Source organism: Mastomys coucha, unplaced genomic scaffold, assembly GCF_008632895.1.
Source record: "Mastomys coucha isolate ucsf_1 unplaced genomic scaffold, UCSF_Mcou_1 pScaffold2, whole genome shotgun sequence".
Classification (NCBI taxonomy): Eukaryota; Metazoa; Chordata; class Mammalia; order Rodentia; family Muridae; genus Mastomys; species Mastomys coucha.
Window position 1 is genome coordinate 7,669,106 of NW_022196902.1, and position 18,299 is coordinate 7,687,404.

The 18,299-nt window shown below is 35.4% G+C and overlaps 1 long non-coding RNA gene across 2 annotated transcripts in view; it reads right to left on the reverse strand.

Annotated features, from left to right (window-relative positions):
- Window positions 1–9,548: 9,548 nt before the first annotated feature.
- Window positions 9,549–18,299, reverse strand: part of LOC116097791 — a 99,003-nt gene continuing 90,252 nt past the window's right edge. The window contains exons 4-7 of one of the 2 annotated variants that reach the window (XR_004121554.1): window positions 15,577–15,636; window positions 14,203–14,391; window positions 9,756–9,835; window positions 9,549–9,587 (exon numbers count right to left, since the gene is read on the reverse strand). This is a non-coding gene — a long non-coding RNA (uncharacterized LOC116097791). Of the gene's footprint in view, window positions 9,588–9,674; window positions 9,836–14,202; window positions 14,392–15,576; window positions 15,637–18,299 lie in introns of those variants that run through there. The other variant, XR_004121553.1, reaches the window with a different exon arrangement.

The window sequence follows — 18,299 nt, forward strand, 5'->3', positions numbered from 1 at the left end:
TGTATATAGAATAGATCCCTGATAAGGCTCGATGCCCCAGTGTAGGGGAATGCCAGGACAGGGAAGCAGGAGTGGGTGGGTTGGTGAGCAGGGCGATGAGGGATGGGATAGGGGATTTTCAGAGGGGAAAGGGGGCTCTTCTTATTACCTTTGAAATGTAAATAAAGAAAATATCTAATAAAAGGAAAAGAGCTGTGCATATCAGTCTTCAACAGAGATCCACGTGCACTAAGATGAGACAGGAGGATGCTGGGTAGTGCTCTCCTTCTACTCTAGCCCTTTGGTGAGCACTAGGCTCAGATTCAGTCAGAAACGCTGTTTCAACAAACTAAGTCAGGTATGTGGTAGTAGCCTGGGATTCTCTTGGTCTAGTTAGCCTTTTCTGGTGTACTTTGTTGTAAATTTGTGATGTCAGCATTTTCAATGTAATTGTTTGGTAGATTCCTAGCTCTGTTCTGTTACAGTATGTTTTTGCCTTCGTTTTGACCAGATAGTAAACATTAGTCTTACATAAGTTCGTTTCTATTTTGGTTTCATAGATACCCATGTGCTCACAGTATTCCAGTGTTTTAATGTGTGGGTGACAGATGTCACCTGAAGGGAACCACGAGTTACCTGGGAGGGAGAGAACATGAAAAGGAAAGAAGCCCTGGAATGGCTTAGTACACTTGGAATATTGCCAAGATTCTAGATAATGGTCCCAAATGAAACAAGAATCTCAGAGATGAGTCTCACTCTGCTTATTATCAAAATTCTTCAGGAAGCATATTCCAACAGTGACACAAAGGGTACCTCTTAATTTTACTCTTACTATATTTTAGGGTCTATGAACTCATTTTTCTCTGCTTCATATTAAGTCTGAGGTAACTGGGTTTCTATGTCTCATTATTATATTCCATCTTCACTAAGGAAAAATTTAAAGACAAATATATAATCAATTCATTGTCTATAATAAAAATTCTTTAAATATTCTATTACTGTTAATGTGACAGAGTTTAATTACCTTTATCCAATCCTGAAAGTGTCTGAATTTTGCCTTTCCTTAGCAGGTAGACTGGCTGGTGTTTTATATTTCACTCATATTCAGGTCATATATTGAAATATAAATTGGTAACATTTTTAGGAATTAGATATTAAAAGAATTTGTTCCTGGTACCTGATGGTTAGGTTTATTTTGACCGGAAGGAATTCTTTTCCATTAAGTATTAACTATTAAGTGACTAGTGTCATTCAACTTCATCTCGACCATATATACTGTAGGTACACTGGTTACCTTTCTTATCACCATGGCAAAAGACTTGACAGAAACAAGGGCAGGTTTGGGGTTTTGGTTTTTTTTTTTTTTTTTTTGGCTCTTGTTTTTAAGTCCCTCAGTCCTCATTCAGGAAGTAGTTGGCTGTTTTTCTTGTATAGAATAATGAGCAGAAGCACTGCACATCATGTCAGGACCCAAATTATGCCCTTAACCCATCAGATAGGTCAAATATGAGAATTCTACAGCTTTCCCCAAAGTCATACCCCCTGAAAAACAGTGTCAAAATATATGTATGTGGAAGACAGCACAATTTCAGAGTACCATAACTATATCTCATATTTCAACATACAAATCTATACTGTACTCCATTAATATTCATTCCTCAGAATTGAGGCTTTGTATCCTTGAGTACACTGGCCACCAGTAGTATTGCATTGTTTCCAGCATAAGAGTATAGTTAGTAATAGAAGCCTTGTATTAGGTACTAAGGGATGGAATGTTACAAATGGACTCCTAAAAATCAGAGTTCCAGACAAATACAGAGGTGGATGCTCACAGCCAACCATTGAACTGAGCACAGGGGTCCTGATGGAGGAGTTGGAGAAGAGACTGAAGGAGATGAGGGGGTTTGCAGCAACAGTATCAACAGGCCAGATGCCCTGGAGCTCCTGGGGGCTGGGTCACCAACCAAAGAATACACATGGAGGGACCCATGGCAGAGGATGGTCTTGTTGGACATCAGTTGGAGGAGTGGCTCTTAGGTCTGAGGGTGTTCAATGACCCAATGCATGGGAATGCCAAGGGAGGAGGATGAGAATGTGTGGGTAGGTGGAGGACCAACCTTATAGAGGCAGGGGATGAGGAGGGGATAGGGGATTTCTGAAGGAGAGACCTAGAAAGGGGAAAAACATTGAAATTAAATAGAAAATCAGTTCACAAACAAAAAGTATATATTTCTCACTGAGAGTGTAGCAGATTGCTGTGACATTTGTATAGGGTCATGGCCTTTGTCTTTTTTATCTTCCTATTCTGATTCATGTGTGTCCAATTCACCAAGTCACCCTAGACTTCAAAAAGTGGTGGAGTGGACAAAGATTCCAAAATCTTAGGAAAGAAAAGTACTGAGCCTCAAAAAATTATTTAAAATAAAACTCCACATGCCAGCACGTAGTCCCATTGCTTTTCCCATCTGCAAGAGAAATTGGTAACATGTCCTTTATTATATAATGTCTTTCATTGTCCCCCAACAATATTGCCTCATCCATCTTTCCATTTCTTTCTCAAAAGGTAGCTTGCTTTGTTTGTGTTCCCATATTTTATCTTTCCTTCTGTTATCTTTCTAATATGTTCATGAAATCTTGCTCATTGGCCATCTATGTTTCTACTTCTTCCTCGAATAAAGAAACACAAACAACTAACAGGAAGACATATATAATTATGTGGAATTTAAGGATATGAACATTTAAGTTAGTCACAATAAATATTATTTTCTTAGCAGATGACTTGGAGAGTCAGCTGCCAGTCTGAGGTCAATTTCTTTCCTCTTTACTTTGTCTAGTGTGGTAATAAACTCTTGTAAACAAAGGAATCTTTCTCATTTATCCACTTGTGATAAGCTACATAAAACACAATCTACATAAACTCTTATGATAAATTGCCCTATGAAGTTACATTTTATACTTAACATTTACTTTAGTATTCATTTACCCCTTAGGTGAGTAATTTATTTCTGGTTTAACATAAGTAGTCATATGTATTACCTAAATATACAACAGAATGAAATGTTACTTCTCTTATAGTGTTAATATTTCTTATGGCAATTTGGAGACACTGAATTTTACAAGCTTGGGCAGATTTGCCCACGGTCAAAGTATCTGTTGCCATGGTATTTCACTGTGTGGTATCCTGATATGCTGTCTATTCTATTATTCTTGTGGAAGCTAAGGTACTTTTCAAAAAATGAAAAAAAAAAACATTTTGAAAGAACCTTGCCTTTGAAGAAGATTAAAAAAATAGGTATAGGCAGTAGAAATTATTTTTCCTAAAAAATAAATATTGTACTGAGAAGATCTCCTTGTTTAGTGTGCACATTCAATCATACACAAAGTGTCTAATACACAGTTCCCTTAATCCAGTCATATACACACATACAAACAGTCATAGCACAATTATCTAGGAAATAAAAATGACACATGCTTAAATAATTTTCTTACTTTAATAATGACCTACGATGCTTTTGGAAATTGAAATCTTTCTCATACACACATGTAAATATACACACATATAATAATAAACATGATCTTGATATTAAGTATCCTTTTATGTATAATATGGTGGTGATTAAGTAAAATGTTAAATTATTTTATAATGAAATATTATATTAATACATAACATAATCACCCACTACAAAGAAATCTCATAACTCATCAGTGCTCAGATCAGGCAACATCTGATTAAAATTATCTGTACCCCTACAGACAATACTCCATTACATAGGAGATTAGCCCCATGTCAAAACTAAAAATGTGTAGGTTTTGTTGGGTTTTGTTTATACATATGGGGACTTATGAAATATGTACTCACTGTGAATGGTTTATTTGCTAAGTCATATTGTGGAATCAATTGTTGCCTTAGGTAGAGGAGTCATTGATTAATTTAATTTACTGTGTGATGCTTTTGTTTCCAAATAATTTTTATTTGTAATATGACTCACATTTTTGAGCAGGTACATTTCCTATTATAGTAGTTATATACAAGTTGGATGTTCAGTGATATCCTGGTTATTCCTCAAACTGTAATGGTATTCTTTTTTCTCTACTCATAACCATATAAATAGAAAGTATTTCCCAGATAAATAGTCTACTCACAGCAAGACCAATTCTAATTTAGAACTACCCATAAATACAAAGTATTCTTGCTATCAACCCTTGATAGATTTTTACATTATTTATAGCTTATGGTTTACTTAAATATTGTGCTATGATATTTTTGTAGTTATAACATACACTTTTCTCTCCCTTCCTCATCTATCTATCTATCTATCTATCTATCTATCTATCTATCTATCTATCTATCTATCATTTACCTATTTATCTACCTATCTATCCATGTATCATTCTTGTATCTTCTATCTATCTACTAACCCATCTATCACAAACACACACACTTTGTTGTGTATATTGTTCTTCTTGGATCAAACTAAGAGATGGATATGCCCATCTTCAGGAGAGAATGCCAAGCAGGTTTGTCAAGTAGCCATACCAATTACACACTATGAAAAGTTCTAACTGTTCTGCATCCTTGGTTATTTTTTCAACATATCCTGAAATAGGTGTTTAATGAAATTTTGTGACAAGTTTAACTTTCATAAGCCAAATGACTAATAAACTGCTTGAGTTCTTTTGAAAGGTTTTTGGCAACTGAGATATTTTTCTCATTTATTTTTTTGTACCAGTTTCATGGTATTGAATTTTTAGAAGATGTGTGTACCCTGTTTGGGATATATGTAATTTCTCTAATTCCCTTATTATTACCTTCTGTTTTGAGTCAGAGACTTTTTTGTAGCCCAGACTGACCTAAAATTCAGTGTATAATAGAGGATGGCATTGGATTTCTCTGATCCTCTTCTGTCCACCTACAGAGAGCAGGGGTTGCAGGCATGGACCATCACGCCTGCGTTTATATAGTACTTGGGCATCAAAGCAAGAACTTTTGTGTATTATTGTGTATCTACTCTATGAGTTATATCCCGTCTTTGAGGTATATTTTGACCTCATCTTTTCAAAGATCTAGAAACCAGGGCAGAGATTTGGGCTTATCACTCTATGTTTCCCTATGTCTGGGTTCTCAGTCCCTGATGTCTATATGTCTTGGGGTCTTCAAACATTCCTTGCCTAGCACTTCTGCAGTTTAGCTGCTTTTGCTGAATAACTTGGCTTTTTGCCAAGCACAACATCGGTGTTACTAATTGGCTTAGGGTGGGAAGCACACAGCTGTTTAACTCTCTTTAATGAGCTTCCCTTTTTATGGTTTCCTGTTTCCTCACATCCTGGTTGTCTTGGCTTTCCAAAGCTATTAAACAGGTTCTTGTTTTTGCTTTTATAAAATTAATCCAGATTCTAGTTGTTCTTTGAGAAATTTGCTACTCACTTACAAGGTAGTCCTTGTTCGCCTGGACTAGAATTATCAGGAGTGGTTTGGCCAAAAAAATAAAACCTAAAAAAAGTAAATGTAATACAACTATAGATCTATTCAAAAAGCATAGCTATATTTTCCTATATATAATAGCTCTTATATTATTGTCAGAGAAGTAACTATTAAATTTAAAACTGTAATATTTATTGTGAGATTTTATTTATTTACATCTTTCTTCCTTCATTCCTTTCCTTCTGTCTTTATATGCATGTAAATGAGTACCTTTGTCTATGTGCAAGTACATACAAATGCCAGCAGAGGACACAGAAGAGCACCTGATACCCTGCAGCTGAAGTCAAAGTGGTTGTTAACCTCCAGACATGCTAGCTGAGAACACAACTCTGGTTCTCTTTTAGGAGTAGTTAAGAGTTTCTAAGCACTGAGATATTCTTCTATCTCCTGGATTTATTTATAATGTTTTCTTTTTCATTTTTCATGTAATTAGCCTTATTGTGATTAATAATATTACCACCTTTGAGGTATTGGCTTATATCTTGTTTTCAATCTTGAGATTTATTGCCAGCTAATACAAATATGAAGTCCTGGGAAAGTGACATATTTAACTATGATTGCTGTACAGAAAACATTTCTCCTTTATTAAGGTCATTCCTAGAGTCAGTAAGAAACTGTTGTTCTTGTTGACTCTACAATCAAGAACAGTACTTTAATCAAAACACAAAAATGACAAGAAAAGACAACATGCATAAAATGTAAATCTCCCATTAGTAGAGAGCTCACAAATATGTGTAGAACAGATTATTATATAGCTGTTACATTCATAACTTGGGAAAGAAACCATCTAGTACAGTTTTGAAACTGAACTGACTTCTCCTTTTCTGTATCATTCACTTTTGGCGTGATTCGTAGTTGTTTGTTTGTTTGTTTGTTTGTTTTTATTTTGTTTTTTTTTGTTGTTGTTGTTTTTCAGAGGAACATCTGGTGGTAACCATTCTAAAGACTATGCATTCTATCACATAGCTCTAACTTTGAGACTACATCCAATTATATAGGTAGACTTTTAAGAGTTCTTATAATGTTTATTATGGCATCAAAATCCAGATAAAATGTAACCTTACCAATGTTTAGTGGTGTATATCACCTGATATGAAAGCCGTGAAATATTTGAAATAATCAAGCACTTATTTTAAATTACTACTAATTACACTGTTTGATTTTGGAAATCAATCAGGATCTTGCTCTGTAGCCCATGCTAGCTAGAAATCACAATGTGGATCAGAGTATGAACAAACACATGGGAATCCTCCTGCTTCAGTTTCTCAAGTCCTAGGATTTATGAGTTACTACACTAGTTATGTATTCTTAGTGGAAGACAGGTATTACTCAGAATTTTTAGTAACATGAAATCAAAGATGTATGCAAAGTTAACATTTGAAACAAAATGTTATGAGTAAGAAGAAACAATGTAAATGGAAAAAATTAGTAAGGAATTAGTATTTGGTAAAATATGTATGCCTGTAATTTTTAAAAGGTCATGGTTATCTTAAGGTACCATTTTGAATTTTATTAGTACATCCAATGTTTTACTCTACCTGGAAACACAGAAGATTGTATAAGGGCAAGAAAAAGCTTCATGTCTATTATTTTAATTAGTTTGGAGGGGAAAAAAAGAATTTTACAAAGATGGTTCTACCAGAAAAATCTAGATTTATAAAAATGACTTATTTTTTTTCTTACTCTATATTCCTATCAAAATACCACCAATCAAGATCAAAGACATATAATCTTTAATTGTATTATAATTATAATAACACTTTTGCAAAATTATTCTTTCACTATTTAAAACATCCTTATTTATTTTAGCCTTAAGTATTGGCAAAGAATAGTGTTGTGTATTTACTGAAGCCCCTCCTGTCCTTGGTTAATTAGACCTAATGGTACACCTACTGTGCCAATTAGATTCCACTTCTAAAGAAAGATTTAAGGTGAGCTGAGAACATGTCAAGGAATGATAAAACAAGTTGATGCTGATGGGATATCTCTATCAACTGCGTGCTGCTAACAACTTAGTACAAGGTATATACAAAGACAACAGAGACTTAAGTAAACAGGTACTTTGTCTATTCCAATAAATTAGAGATCTGCCTTTACTTATATATTTCTATAACTATCACGTGTAATTCTTTCAAACCAAGAGTGGCTTATTAAACTCCTCAATACAAAGTGGGTGAATTATCAAATACACTAAAAGGGACATATCTGGTCATGCTTGTTTTGACTGTTACTAAATGCCCCATCAGTCTCTATGGTGACAGTGTTAACAGCTATATTGAACAACATTGCAGGAACCTTAAGTCAGAATTTCTTTAGGACTTTGGAATAATAGGACACAAAAATGCTGATATTTATAAATCTCCTGGGTAGGCATACAGGATACTAGTACATCTTCAATATTGCAAAATAATGATCAATTTTAAAGTCATTATACTAAAATGAGAGGCACACAGAATCCAAAGATATAATTTAAGTTTGATTACTTAAAGCCAAGAAAATATTATCTTCACAGCATTTAATAACTTACAATAATCATCAAGAAACAAGAAATATTTGTTTACTTCACAATTCAAAATAGGTATCATATGAATTCTACTCCTTGCCTAAATTTTACTCTATGTAACATAAAGAGCTAACATAATAACTCTTCGTTGTTTCCTGCTAAGTGTATTTTCCAGCATCTTGAGTCCTGAAATCTACCTTCTTATTTGTGTTCATTTTGCTGTATACCCTAAACAAAATTTGATCATTAATTTGTGAAATTTACTTATAATGACATGGAAAGGTAATCTCAACTATTCGACTCTCTCCTTTAAAATGAGAAAGCACAATGTAATTTAGTTTAGGTGTCATAGAGCCCAGAGAAAACAAATTACATCGGAGTGAGGAGTGTAATTACTTAACAAATAAATGGTCCTCAACTGACAGAGTAGGTATCTAAGAATGGTCTCTCCTTCAGTACATCAATTAAATGTAAGCCAAGTGAAATATAGCTCCTAGCTTTACAGAGAACTAATCCAGAGTATATAAATGACATTCAGTTTAAATTAACATCTTACCAATTTATTTGATCAATTAGTACAAAAATCATGCACAGCTGGAATAGATAAACATTCCTTTACATTTTTCTAAGTCTTGCCTCTAATTGTTATATATAGTTAGGAAATAGTAATTTACTTTTATTTTCTTAATATAGAAAGCACATGTACATTGGTTCAACTTCAGTCTAGAATCAGGTAAATCAGTCATCTTAAGTATATATATGTAGTCGTAGGTTAGTGATAAATGGGTTTACAAAGGCATAATAGCAGGATGAAGGACAGCCTCATAGATAAACTTGGAAATGCTTAGTACACCAAAATAGACATTAATAAAAATCATGTTCACATGCTAATATATAATTTTTTACACCCAGAATTTAGGGGTCAAGATAAAGTTTTATAAAAATAATTATATCTTAAGTTTGTTCTCTTTATAAAAATTTGACTTAAGAAATGTATGTAATTCCATATATTTAGTCAACACATACAGATTTAACTATAAAGACTCTGAATATATATATCAACTATGGCTTATATACTAAGTATAAGTGCTTCTAGCTTTATATAGAGAAAATAAAGAGCAAGTACAGCCCTAAATTCATCAATCTGTTATAGCACTTGTGGAATAGGGCCTTATTTTTCACCTCTTTCGTGTATGTGGTGTGTACATGCATCAATGTATGTCTGCTCACATGTGTATGGGCTCTTGCCTGTGTAGGGGTGCATGTGCATGTGTCTAAACATGCCTGTGGAAGGTTAAGGTTACTGTCTAGATAGCTATATTGTACAGTGGGTACCTGAAACTGCCCGCAGTTTCAAGAAGGGGGTTCTCCTCAGCCAGGAGGGAATAAAGGACCTGAAATAGAGGGTTTGAAATGCAAAGAGAAAACACGAAGCCAAGTTGCGTCCCAATCAAGGCTCCACTTTACTGAGAATAAACCAGGGTTTTTATAGTCACAGGAGAAACCGAAAACAAGTCTCTAGATTACACTATAAAGAAAGTTCAGGTGCCAAAGTCCCCAGGTTCAGAAGATCTTCAGGAGGCTGGCTGGTGTACTCAGGCAGTGGGCATGCCCAGGCGGCTTCTTCAAAGAAAAACAAACAGTCAACAGAGAGCATCTGTCTTAGCTCCCAGGTGTTAGCCCCCAAGCAGAGGTTACCAGAGTCCGGTGACTGAAGTGAAGAGGGAAGGTAACAGGTACCCAGTCTCTACCTCTTGAATATTGGAATTACAGGTTGGCTACCATGCTCACACTATGTTCACAGGGCTTCTTTGGTACTCTGGTCTTCATTCTTGCCACAGAAGGCTCTCAACTTCTCTACCACCCAATAACTGTTTGTATTTAAAACAGAAAATGTCTTTTGAAAGAAGGAAACTGCAATACACTCTAAATAGTCCAAATCTTAATTTGGTAGATTATTTAACTCTGACTATGTAAATTGTGTAGAGATATGAAGAATGTTTATAAAGTTTTACGAAGTGATATAAAAATCTATTGTGCTTTCAATACAACATACTAATTCCAGTCTCCACCACTTCATCTTTAATTTACTTACACCCAGAATCCTGCCAATGGCATTACTTTCAGCTTGGATAATCCCTACTCACACATTAAATTTTATTTCAGGTTGAAATCATTATTTTTTTTAACTGTTCATCTACTTTGCACTACTATGACACCTCCTCAAAATCTCTTATTATATTTGTTGCACTACACAGTTATTATAGACAGATGCTATTGCTTGTGAAAAATTACTTGTAGAGAAGGATGTCCTTGTGTTTTTTATATTCGCAGCTCCAGTATACATCACAATGTCTAACAATGTCTTGAGCACCTGAGAGGTTAATCTACTGAATAAAATTTCACTTTGCCAGAACTGAGCAAGGAGGTCTTGGGCTTTGAGCAAGTAAGGACTCCCCTGCCACTGAATTTCTGAGTGTTTCTTGTGCACATAGGAGAAGCAATGTATCACCATATCAGTTGTTTCCTAGAAAAACAATTAGGACAACCTCAATGATAGTGGAGTCCACAGTGCATTACACCACTGTGATTTCTGTCATATCCCAACATACTGGATAATAACAGAATACAGTGTATAGAAAAATATGACATAAACCTTGTTTGTTAAGTCTGTACCTCCTGCATGAAGATAAAATCCATATTCTGTGTATCTAAATGCTGCATCTTACTGAGGACTCTTGTTTGTTTCATTCCCATGAAGAGAGATCATCAACAATTTTGTAAATTTTATTTTATGGTACCTCACATATTCATTGATCACAATTTTAAAATAAAGTTCATGCTATCTCTCATGAAGGCCAAAACATCTGAAATATATAAAAGCCATAAAGTTAATAAAGGGCAATTCAGGGGTCTTATCTAAGTCTTTGAGGATCACAGGGAGTTTATTTCATCACAGATAACCTACATACTCCACAGACAGAGGCATCATGTTGGTCACTGAAATTCTTTAAACTTTAGAATTTGTCAAATACCATTTCTGGCTTTGAGTTTACGAATCATTTGCTTCTGTGCATATCTCCTTTTGGTAGTATTATTCATAGTGTACCATTCTCATACACCCATCTCCCTAAGAATTTCACCCCTTGTTCATGATACTTAGTGAAAAAGTAGGTTCCCTCACAAGAAAGTCCATACAAGGAGATAAAGCAAATATCAAAATTTCACATATATTGACAATTAAATGATTTGTTACAATAAGGATACCAGCTTTCTGGTCTAAGGGTTTCTATAATTAAATTAGGGAAAATAAAAATATAAAATAATTAAGATTATCTGAGGTCCTAGAAATAACTGCCAATATTTTTCAAAGAAAATTACATGAGGGCTTTAAAAAAGCTTGTGCCTAAAATAATGACATTTTGCACCAGAACTTCAAAGCCTCTATGATTCACAAAAGCTTTCATTACATTTAGGTACTTTTTGTAACCATCTTTTCTCTTCCTTCTATGTGAGCAAATATACTCATTTTGATTCTCAAAGAGCTTTTCCACATTAGAGAGATATTCTTATTTGCTTCATGAACTATATTCCCCGAAAAATGGAATTCAAAGGGCCTAGAAATAAGTAAGTTCAATAAAATTCACTGCAGTAATTTGAGTTGGCTGCACATCTGACATCCTTGATCCCTCAACAGTAAAAAGGGAATATACACAAGCCTTGGATAAGCTCCAGTGTCCACAGCAGAGGAAAGTAGTTGAATTTGATCTTGCTGTGGAGATGCCAAGAAATAGAGATGTTTTAAGTACACCATCTTCAGCATTACATTCATGAGTATAATTTTTCACAATCTGTGAAACCAATTGAAGATTTTTAAGAGATACAGGATTCAGTAAATAGAACAGAAAATGGGAAATAGCCTCCAACACATTGCCACAGGGAAAAATTCCTGACCAGGACACCAATTTACCCAGGCTCTAAGATCATCAAGTAATAAATGTGACCTCTTAAAACTCTAAAGCAGAGAACACTGTCAATAAGACAAAACGGCAACCTACAAATTGTGAAAAGTTCTTCACTAACCCTATATCTGATAGATGGCTAATATTCAAAATATATAAGGAACTCAAGAAGTTAGACTTCAAAAGGCAAATAACCCTATTTTAAAATTAAAGGTACATAACTAAATAGGGAATTCTCAACAACAACAAAAAAATCTCAAATGGCCAAAAAACACTTAAAGACATATTCAACATCTTTAGTAATCAGGGAAATGCATATCACAACATCCCTGAGATTCTACCTTACAATTTTGGTTTGAATATTTTGAATGTGGGTTGGTGTCCTCGTACTTACATTGGGGGTAACTGTCTAACTACTGGAGGTGGTCTCTTTAGGTTCCATATCTCCACTGTTGGGCATTATGGCTAAGGTCACCCACATTAAGTCCTGGGAGCCTTTCCCATCTCAGGTCTCTTGGACTTTCTAGAGTTTCTTAGCGGCTAAGATCAAAGATCCAACCAACAGCACATGCTTATAAAGATGTGGTGGAAGGGGAACACTCCTCCATTGCTGGTGGGATTGCAAACTGGTACAATGACTCTGGAAATCAACCTGGAAGTTCCTCAGAAAATTGGAAATAGTTCTACCTGAAGACCAAGCTATCCCACTCCTGGACATATACCCAAAAGATGTCCAACAATATCACAAGGACATGTACTTCACTGTGTTCATAGCAGCCTTATTTATAATAGCCAGAAACTGGAAATAAGCCAGAAATCCCTCAACCAAAGATTTCATACAGAAAATGTGGTTCATTTACACAATTGTGTACTATTCAGGCATTAAAAAGAAGGATACCATGAATTTTGCAGACAAATGGGTAGAACTAGAAAATATCATCCTGAGTGTGGAAACCCAGACCCAAATGGAATATACATATATGTATATATATGTATATATATTACACACATATAGATATTGTACATATATATACTTATTGATAAGTAGATATTAGCAAAACAGTACAGAATACCCATGAAATACCCCACAGACATACCCTAAGAAGTTAAACAAGAAGAAAGGCCTAAGTGAGGATGTTCCATCCCACTTAGAAGGGGAAACAAAATAATCCTGGGAGGCAGAGGAAGAGAGGGACTGGAGTGGGAAGGGTCAGGGGAGACAGGGAAGGGACAAGGAGTGACAGGGGCAGGTGTAAGGAGAGATAGGAGAGAAACCCAGAGAGCCAAGAGAATGAATGGAAATATGCAGCTGCTAAGGATGAGGGGTGGGGGAACCTCTAGAAAGTCCAAACGACCTGGATGCGCAAGGTTACCAGGACTTAATGTGGATGACCTTAGCCAACAGTGGAGATATAGAACCTAAAGAGACCACCTCCAGTAGTTAGACTGTTGCCCCAGTGTAGGGGTAGGGACACCAACCCACATTCATAATGTTCAAACCAAAATTGCTCCTGTCTAAAAGAAATGCAGGAACAAAAATGGAGCAGAGGCTGAATGAATGGCTGAGCAGTGACCAGCCCAAATTGTGATTTATCCCGTGGGTGACCACCAAACCCTGACACTATTACTAATGGTATGTTGTGTTTGCAGAGAGTAGCCTAGTTTGGCTACTAGTATACTCTGAGAGGCTCTATCAGCACCTGACTAAGACAGATGCAGATACTCATAGCAGAGACCCCTAGGAAAGAGTTAGGGGAAAGATTGAAGGAACTGAAGGGGATGGCAACCTGTTAGGAAGACCAACAGTGTCAAGTAGCCTAGAACCCTGGGAGCTCCCAGAGACTAAGCCACTAACCAAAGACCATACACGTTCTGGTCCAAGGCCCCTGCACAAATGTAGCAGAGGACTGCCCTGTCTGCTCTCTGTGGGAGAGGATGTGCCTAATCCTGTAGAGACTTGATGGCCAGGAAGAGGGGATGCTGGGGTGGGGGTGGGGCACCTTCTCACAAGTGAAGGGGAGGAGAGAAGGGAACAAATTCTGGAGGGGGGAACCAGGAGGGGGCAATATTTGGGATGTAAATAAATAAAATAAATAATTAATAATAATAATAAATGGCTGTGTTTCCAAATGCTTATTTACTATATTTATTACAAATATATCAGTGCTTAACATTAGTCTGCGGACTATATTTATAACTCCATTGCTCTGTAAATTAATCTTCTGCAGTGGTTAGCTGACACTGTCACATATCAACACCCCCAGAACTCCACTCACCTTTCAGACTGCACCTTCCACCAGGGCAGATCACCAGCTTGTGTGCTCCGCTGAAGACCCCTCAGTCTGAAAGCCTCCTAGGAGATCTGCTGCACACTGTCACTGGCATTTATGTTCCTCTGAAGACCCCACAGTCTGAAGGCCTCATAGAAGTCTGATACAGATGGGGCTATAGGCCTCCCAGGAGACCTGCAGCAAACCCAGGGACACAGGAGGCAACTTCCAGACAGAGACACGCATACCAACAAACACCAGGGATAGCCAGATGACGAGAGGCAAGCACAAGAACAGAAGCCAGTATACTTTGGCATCATCAGACTAGTTCTCCCATCACAACAAACCCTGGCCACATCAACACACTTGAAATAGAAGCTGACCTAAAAATCCTATCTTATGACGATAATAGAGTCCTTTAAAGAGGATATTGATAACTCACTGAAAGAGATACAGGAAAACACAGGTAAACAGGGAGAAGCCCTTATTTAAGAGGAAACATCCCTAATTTCAAGCATCCTCATGCTGCCTCACATTTTTTCCTTCTCTGGATTGTTTGACCTGGCAGGTGCAGTACTATTATTTCCATGTGTAGAATATTTAGAGTCTTTGGATTTACATTTGTATAGCAGTAGTTACTTGTCTTCTCTGAACACCCTTCAAGAACTTGCTCCCTTTTCTGCAGATGTGATCTTTAAAGACTGCTGGCATGATGTATGTTATATTCTGGCATACAACAGGCTGAACTTGTGTGAGATACTAGCAAGACACAAGAGTAGTATTCCACTGATTCCTTTCACATAAGGGACACCCTATGCTTACCACATTCTTCCTCTTAGAAAATCAGCTGCTGCATGTGGCCTTTTCTATGGAGCCTATGTCACTCTGATCTCTGAGTTTCTTATTAAAAACACCCTGTCAATACTGTCTTTAGGAACTAAAACGAAGTGTCTTTGAAAAGACTATTTCCTTCAGTGACTGATACTATTTTAATTATTATTATTTTACTCTAAATAAACCTTTGATCAATATACACAAAAACCTTTGGAAGCTATTAAGAAATCTGAACAACAACAGCCTACCAAAAATAACACTTCTATGAGCTCTTAAATAAGAGAGGTGCATAGTGTGACCTTTGCTATTGTCAATCTAATAGTTTATAGTATTCATTCACCAAAGGAACATATCATCATACTATTTGCATTTGGTGTCTGCAATATACTGGCTTGGAGAAAATTCTTCCAGTGTAGAAAAAAGGAAATGAAGGAAATGAAGACACTGAATGGTATGAGATCTCAAAATAGACTGAATGAATAGGTGGTCAGGAAACATTCAACCTCTGAGCCATTCATTCCTCAAATCCAACTGTCTTTAAATTACCTCAAACAGCGAGATGGATGCTCTCCTATTCATATGAGAGAGTGTGAGGCAAAATTATATCTGAAAATTAAAGGATGAAATGAACTCCATTGACATCACAGATACATATGGATCATAAAATCATTCTCACTGTTCTGGGTCTCCTGCACATCCCAAATATGAAAATAGTAAACCTTTTGCTACTTTTGTTTCACAAAATTGTTACATTTAGTAATTGTCATCATAAAACTGTAGAAATCTAAGGTTGACTGAAACAAAATATACTTAACAACAAAATTGAACAGAAATTTCACCTTTATACTTTAGTTTCTTTTACTTTTTAAAATGCAGGAGAGTGTAGTTTAATGTAAAGATTAGAACAATCTAAGTAAATGTTACAATGTATCATTCTAGTAACTCTATTCACACAAAATTTTTTGTGTGCACTTACTTGGTAAATTATTTGTAGATTTTTCAAGTTCATGCCTTGATGACTAAGATGTGCTATTTGATTTGTGATAAGTGATGTAATCATGTGGCAATTACATTTTTTTTAACTGTCGCATAGAGAATAAGGAAGTTGCTAATATATGAGCTATCAAACACTGTTCTTAACTCTTGGCTTATGTGTCATTGAAGAGACCCAGAAATTTGTGCCCTTTGCTATTCATTACAAGGACAATGTTCTAAGTAAGCTTGCTGTATAAATAACTAAAGGTAATATCATTATAAGGCCAGCATCCTCTGTAATTCTCTCAGAATGCATACTGCTTTAGCGATCATTTCACACAGGTGCAGAGCAATCAAACACAGAGAGTCATGGAATAGATTGGCAAAATGTAGCTGTTTCCAAAATTACAAATTTTATTTGACGAAATGATATCTCTTCTCCTGAGAATTCACTGGCATAAAGCAATATCCTGAAAGTTTCAGGCCTACATTATCATAGCAATGATGCACAAACCAGATGAATATCCAGAGGGAAATAATATTTTCAAATTCTGTGATAAAGGGAGTCTCTAGAAAGCAAGAAAGTTGTATATTAATGTTTTAGTCTATACAGTTGAGCACTGAGAGTGTTAGAGACTTAATTTTTTTATCTGGTTAAGCAGAATAATACCTTCCTGATTTCATTTAATGAATATAAATATGAAGTATGGATGCTCTTAGCTTTATTAAGGAAGCACAATGTACATTTAAAAGCATTAGGTATGAAGTGTGAAGACCATGATAAAGATTTTCCATTTTCTCTTTGATAGTATACAACTGTAGGGAAACTCTGGGTAGAGAACATGAGTAAGAAGGTCTGAGAACATTCCACAAACCTCTTTGGTAACATTTAACAAAATATTCCTTTTAGAAATAACAGTAGCAGCAGCTTATAAGAACTGAATGAAGATTCTAATTTTGAGAATCTTTTCAATGTAAACACTCTCTCTCTTCTTTGAATGAAATAATTAGTAACATTTCACTATGAAGAGTACTTCTGCAGTCTTGATGTCAGGCATGAGCATGATCCTTTATTTTCATTTACAAAAATTTCTTTAATACAATGAAAATATTTGATATGAATGAAAAAAAGGTAGTCTGTTGTAATTTGCAAATACTTGATTTTTGTATGACTTTCATGTGTAATAATTCTGCCAGTTTGTACAGTTGGGTTTTTTTTTTTTTGTTTTGTTTTTTGTTTTGTTTTGTTTTTTGAGACAGGTTTTCTCTCTGTAGCCCCGGCTGTCCTGGTACTCACTCTGTAGACCAGGCTGGTCTCGAACTAGGAAATCTTCCTGCCTCTGCCTCCCAAGTGCTAGGACTAAAGGCATGCACCACCACTGCCCAGCTTGTTTGTACAGTTTTTAAACCACCGCATTGATACAGATTTATTTGGTTGTGGCACGTATCTTCTTGATGTTTGTTTGTGTGGATCAAATCCTATCCTTCTAAGGAAATTCAGTCCATTCTTACTTTACTGATGTCATATCATTAGCAGATTCTCTCTATTCACTTTCTTTCCCAACTTTGTTAATTTAATAAAACTTTATGTGTACCTGTGTTCTAAATATTCATTTAGGATAAGTCTATGATGGTCAAGAAACTACTTCAATATTATTTATCTTTCCTCTTTTTCTTTACATTATTTTCATGCATAATTAAACTTTTATAAAATACCTACTCTAAAATAAACACATTGACATTTTTAAGTAGTATTTGAAAGTGAATAGAAAAAATTGAGAAAAATCATATTTACACTATTATTTTCTATTTCCCATTGGATCACTTATGTCTGTCACTTATCTTTTCAGTAGACTTTGGCATCTAATGTGGATCCTTTCATCTCAAGTTTCCTTTTAAGTGTCATTTTTAAGATATACACATTAAGAGCCAATTGTCTCAAGCTTCATCTATCTAAAAAAAATTCATTAGGATCCTTTTAGAGAACATTTTCACGTGATACATAATTTGTTACTGGTTGTCTTCACTATGGACACTTTATGCGTCTACATAATATGGCTTCTTTTCTCTTTATGAGGAGAATCTCATGTACTTGGTCTTGGTGAAGTTCCCCTAGCTTTTCTCTCTTTCAATTTTCTCTTTGTCACTGGCTTTACTAAAACATCTAAGTATATAGGTCTTAACAAATATATTCTTATTGGTCTTGTGAGTGCTATATATTATGTATATATGTATATATATGTATATATATACATATATATAGCAATATATATTGCAATATATATTATATATAC